Here is a 6,220-nt window from a genome sequence, read left to right on the forward strand (position 1 = left end):
TACACAGGTGCTACCAAGCTAGCCAAAGTGGTTCTTGATTCTGTTAGCTCCTCAGGGAGGGAGCTAAGGGGAGTGGACTGGGGCAGAATAACAGGGAGAGGAAATTATTGCTACATGTCTGACTGTAGCAGAGGTAGGTGGGACAGGGAGTTAGAGAGCAGTGAGAGCTTTGGAGGGGACCCAAGATCTTGGGCAAACATCAGGAACTTTCCTGAAGCCAGCGGAGGGGCTGAGGAGGAGTCTCCCCCGCCCCAATATTTGTATGTCTGTGCAAGCTCTCTTTGCACAAAACTGGCAAGGGCCTCTGAGGCCTCCAGAATTCCTACTGCCCCATGCGTATAGCATATGGTAACTGACTCAGCCCTTGCCTATATGTGGGTTCCCTGTGAGCCTCAGCCTGGGCTGCCTCACCTGAGCTGTCATCTGTCAGCACAGATGCTGTGCTCTGGCTGTCATATGGCCTGTTTCTGCTGGTACCTGGGGGAATTCTACCCATTCTTGCAACCTCTGGGTGAGAATCATTGCCATGGGACCAGAGGCTGCGGCCAGGAGAGAAGAGAGCCAGGTGAAGAGAACCTGCGTAAGGGTCTATACTTGAGTAGTCTGCCGCTGTTCTGGTCTGGCCTGGGCTCTCCATTGCCTTTCCTCGGCTAAAGCTGAAATTTCCAGCTGAGCTGCTGACCTCAAACACACGTTCAAAGAGGTGGACCTTGACTGAGGCAGAAAGTGGAGTGGGCACGGGTTCTCCATGGCTTGGGTCCCCCTTCTCAAAGAGGCAGGATGACACAGAAGGAGAGCACGTGAATTCTGAGCCCTTGGGCTTGGGGTCCAGATCGTGGCTCTGCTGGAGGAGGTTGAGTTGATATGATGATGAAAAGCAGTGTGTCACGCCTTTCTTGTGACTTCTGGGCCAGGGAGTTTGTCCCAGGGACTTGCACAAACACAACATAAATGGACAGGAGGAGACTGGAAACACCCTTCACATTCCACCCCGGGGGGCTGGCAGCAGCTGCGATGAATCCCTGTGCTGGACACTAGGCAGCTGCAGAGAGAGAATGTGAATGACTGTGACAAACCACTCTGGGATTTCTGTTAAGTGAAAAAGCAAGTGTAAGTCATTTTAGAACAGGGACAATAATAGGTCACTTAGGCCAGGGTGCAGATCAGCGTCCCCAGTGTGCCTGCCACCAAGAGGGAAGGAGAGCTTGGGAGAGGCCCCGGGCTCAGGGAAGAAACTAAAGATTGCCAGGGACCGTGGGAAACTTTTATGCTCCGTACCCACTGTCCCAGCCCAGCCTCTCAACCACCCAAACTCCTGCACTGCACTCAGCCCCACTTACAAATGTGGGAATGGAGAACAGAGGGTGAGGGGACCTGCTCAAAGCCGCACAGCAGGAGTAGGGCCAGACAGGGTACTGCGCCCAGGCCAAAATCACGTTGATCATTTTTGTGCCTTGTTAGACAGGCTTTTACTATGTAACTCTGGCTGCCTTGGAACTCACTATGCAGACCAGGATAGCCCAGAACTTACTGAGCTCCACCAGCCTCTGCTGGGATAAAAGGTCAATGCTGCTACTACCCAGCCACATTGATCATTTTTATTTTGCCTTTTAGAGTGGTTAGTGACAGAATGGGGTGGCTGGAGGAGAGGAATGGTGGAAGCTGTTAGGAGAAACTCGGGAGGCTGTTCCAAGCTGGAGATTTGGATGAGAGTGAGGGCTGTGATAGAGCCAGAGGCAGGGTGCTTTTCCAGCACCTACAGAGCTCTGGGTTTGAGCCTCAACATGGAAAAAGAAGTCCATGAGGTCTTGAGGAAGGCAGTGATGTGGTAGATAGGATGTTTGGGGGCTGGAGAGAGGAATCAGTGGTTTGTTGCTCTTCCAGAGGACCAGAGTTCAGTTCCTAGCATTCATGTCAGTTGCTCACACCGTCTGTAATGCCAACTCCAGGGACCCAATGCCTCTGCACTCTCACGCACATATCCACAGGCAGGCACACCCACCCACACATAACCAAAAATAATAAAAACAAACCTTTACAAGAGAACTAAGAGATTTTAAGTCACGGGAACAAGATTTGGTGGTGAGCTAGAGAGGATGCTGTGGAAGAGGGAGGAGCCCAGGGTCCTTGCATCCATTAATTAATTCATTCATGTTCCAGAGCATTGGGCTGGGCAACAGGCGCTGTTCCCAGAGCTGAGTTTGCATCAGCTACCAAGTCAGAAGTAGCCCTGTCTCAAGGAGTTTTATCCCAGGTGGCAGAGACGGCACTAAAGAGTAAGGGGGGGGGGGGGAGCTGGAGAGATGGCTTAATGGTAAGAGCACTGGCTGCTCTTTCAGAGGACCTGGGTTCAACTCCTAGTACCGTAGCGTGGCTAATGACCTTCTGTATCTCCAGTTCCAGAATATCTGACATTGTCTTCTGGCCTCCGTGGGCACAGTACACACATGATGCACAGATACATACGCAGACAAAACACCCACACATATAAAATTTCAAAAAAGTATGATCAAGAAATATGATTACCTGGCATCCACAAAGTAGAAGGAGAGAACCAGCTCCCTAAAGCAGTCCTCTGACCTCTACACATACACCGCGGACTGCCCCATCCATGTACACAAAATAAAGAATGAATGATTTCTTTTTCAAGAAGAAGAAGAAGGAAGAGGAGAAGGAGGAGAAGGAGAAGAAAGAGAAACATGCAACGATAGTTTGGAAAACAAAGACAGATCGGTATGCCTGATATTCTCTACCAAGGAGATTCTGAAGTGTTAAGTATGGGACACTTAGTGTTAAGTGTTAAGTCAGGGACACTTAGATGTTTGAACAAAGATATGCAGAAGGCAAGGAAGTGAGCCCTGTAGATAGAGAAGGCAGAAGTCTGGAGGGGGATGGGAGTGGGTCTACATGTTTCAGAAGCAGAAGCATGGCAGATGTCTTCTCTGAACAGCAATGTCTATCTTCTCTACTTCTGGGCCTAGAGAATGGCCACGTCTCTCTGTGAGGCTAGGAACAGTGTGAGATTCACTCTAGCCAATGGGATGGGGAGGAGGAGGTGGATAACCCTTCCAGACCAAAGCATCTTTGAGCAGATGAGTGATTCTGTATTCCTGCGTTGTCTGAAAGCACATGATACTCCAGATGACCTGGAGTCAGCATGACATTGACTCAGTGAATGAGAGCATGGGTAAGAAATATGACTGCTTTAAACCCTGACCTGGAGTGTCCTGAAGCAGAGCCATGCCTGCATTCGTGTGTAAACAGGAGAGGCCTTTCCACGTTGCTGGGCAAAAGAAGAGTAAGAAGTGTCACTCTGCAATCAAACATTTACCTTGAGAAATGGGAGGCCGTAGGTGAAGTTTAGGCAAGAGGGAGATGGGACCCCATGGCATTTTACTGGCAGCGAGCTGACGCTGGCTGGAGCAGGAGTCGCCAAGGGTGGGCAAGGATGCTGTCAAGATTCTCTGAGATGATCCAGGTGGGAAAGAACGGTGGCTTGGTCCAAATTCATGGCAGCAGCCAGAAGCTGGTGTCCTTAAACACTTATTGATGGATTAGAGATGGGGAGAAGACCAGGACGCTCTCACAGAGCAACAAGAAGGAGAGAATGGCCAGGCTGGGCTAGCAGAGAACTAGGGATCAGGAGAGAGGCTGAGGACTGTAGCCGGAGCCCTGGAGAGACTCATTAGATGGCCTACTGCAGAGTCAGCGGAGGGAGGCAGGTGGTCAGGTGTGAGCTTGTGGTCGTGCAGCACAGAAGATACTGTATGCCTTGAAAGGGGCCCCTTCAGCACCCAGGCCATGATGGAGGCAGTGGCAGGTAGGTCAGGTGGGGGGTAGTAACAGCCTGGAGGTGAGGTCTAGAAGGCACTAGGTTTATCCTGTCTAGAGCCAGAGGGCTGGAGGCCTCAAGGGTACAGGAACAGAGCAGGGTTGGGATGGGGGAAGATCTGCCTCCCTGAGGGGAGGGAGCAAGAGAAGAGAGGCCCGGACAGAGCCCTGGCTGCGCTACTTCTGAGGATGGCAGTGGAGGAAGGGGAACCAAGAAGGGCCCAGTAGGTGGAGTGGCCAGGCAGGAAAGATTCTAGCTGAGCCTCTAAGAACCCAGGAGGCCACGTGAGTGAATGATTTGGGAAGAGAGAGAGTGGCCTATGGGTGGGTATGATGCAGAAGATCTGAGGCTGGTGTGGGCAGCGCCATGCCAGGGGTGCAGTGGCAGAGATGCTGTTTGGCCTTGGTGGGGTGCTGAGATGCATACAGGTCCCAAAGAAGGTGGAGGCGGTGATGGGGGTGAGTGGAGACCTTAAGGCAGAAGTTAGTGGGCTTCTGTAGGATGGGGGACTCGAGTGGGTGAGGGTTGGGGGGCAAGAAGAAGCAGAAGGAGTTGGGGGGAGGTTTGAACATGTGGATACAAAACCCCTGAAGGTCCTGCTGAGACACATGAGACTGAAGTGACTCCTCCCATTTTCTGGGAGGAGAAAACTGAGTGAGTTGGAGAGAGTAACAGACTCAGAGCTGAGGAGAGGGACAAAAAGGAGTGGGGGCCACCTTCCTTCTATACTGCCCCCACCCCACTAAGGCCCTGGCAGCCTTCAGCTGTTTTTCGGGGATTACTGGTGGCGAGGAGACTCCAAAAAAGACAGGAGCCTTCCGGGAAGCTCCAGGCAGACACTGAGGTTCCAGAGTGTGCATAGGGTGGGAAGACGGTTATAGTAAAGCTACCTGGCAGAGACATGAGGAGCAGCAGGGTGGGAAGGATAGCGGGGGAGGGGAGGCGGGGCAGGAGGTGTGGCTGGAGTGTTGGCCACACATATTCTAGCCAGAGGTATCTACCGCCCTGGAATTTACCTCTGGGGCTCACAGTCTTGGCCGCCGGGTGCACCAAGATGCCAGGGGGAGAACAGATGACGAGAGGCAGAACTCAGGGACCCCGGCTTTCATAGCCTTTCCTATCTACCTAGTGTTCCTACTAAGTCAACAGAGCAGACACTTGCCTGAAGGGTGAATCTATGCTCTCCTAAGGAAATGCCTACTTCTTCTTTCCTGAACGTCAGAAGTAGCTTTCTTCTGGGAAAAAGCTAGCCATGCACACACCTGTGTGGTCGCCAGACTCCTGGCGGGACCAAACCGGAGATTGTGCCGGTGTTCTCCGCTTGCCGGGAGAAGCTGATGCTAGAAGGACAGGGACCCACCCTGCCCTGTCCTGAGTGGCTAGTCCACTGTGGTCATTGACCTTGCATGTGATGTGAGACTTCCTGTGAGGTCTTTGTGTCCCCTGCACAGAGCTTCCCATATGCCCGTGTGGTCAGGTAAATTCCTGCTTTTCCTACCTATCTCTTGTGGGTTCCTACCCTTGTTACAAAGAAATGAGAGTTTCCGTCTCTGGTCATAACACTTCAAGCAGAGCCCCACACCATAAGCTTCTGTGTGCTTCCTCATTGTGGCTTTGAAGGTCTTGGGCTCCCCCCTCTGAGGCACTTAGAAGGGGGGGCATGCATTCTGTGGCGGGCTGGATCACAGGCTCTCTGAAGGCAGGGCTAAACCCCAAGCTTTATTCGCTGTCCAGTTCTATGCTGAAGTGTTGGGAGTGATTGTCATCCCAGGAGGCCATTCTTGAGAAAAAGAAGGATCTGGAAGGGGGGAAAAAGATGTAGAAATTTCTCCTGGTCTCATCAGTCCTCCAAAGAGACACCGTGGGGCCTGTGTGAGCTTGAATCCTGAGGTGCCTATAAGGCCCCTTCTCATACCCCTTCCTGCAGCAGCTTAGGGGCCCAAATAGGAGATAAGAGCACCCAGACACTGAGCGGTTTCTTACTCAAGAGCTTCTTCCTCCAAATGCTTCTGTGCTGGTTCCCTAAAGTCTTCAAGGTTTTGCTTCAATGTCATCTTTTTAGTGACACCCTCCCTGACCAGCCTCCTAGCTTCACTCTGTCCTACCTTTTCTACCTGTTCGATCCTGAGGTTGGGGACCATGTTCTCCTGTGGGACAGATATTTGTGAAAGGCAAGACCCTGCCTGCTGGGTTCTTGGAGTCTCCCCAAACAGCTCAGAAATGTCTAGAGGTAGAAGGCTTAAATGTATGCCTTAGCATCCTGGCTCAGCTTGACCTCTGTGTGCTTTATCTAATCTCCCTAATGGTTTTACAAGGAAATTTTATTATCTTCATTTCATGAATAAAGCTGCTGGGAACAGGAGTAGGCTTGTGTGTAATCATCCAGGG

The sequence above is a fragment of the Psammomys obesus genome, unplaced genomic scaffold (assembly GCF_907164565.1).
Source record: "Psammomys obesus unplaced genomic scaffold, mPsaObe1.curated_primary_1811, whole genome shotgun sequence".
NCBI lineage: Eukaryota > Metazoa > Chordata > Mammalia > Rodentia > Muridae > Psammomys > Psammomys obesus.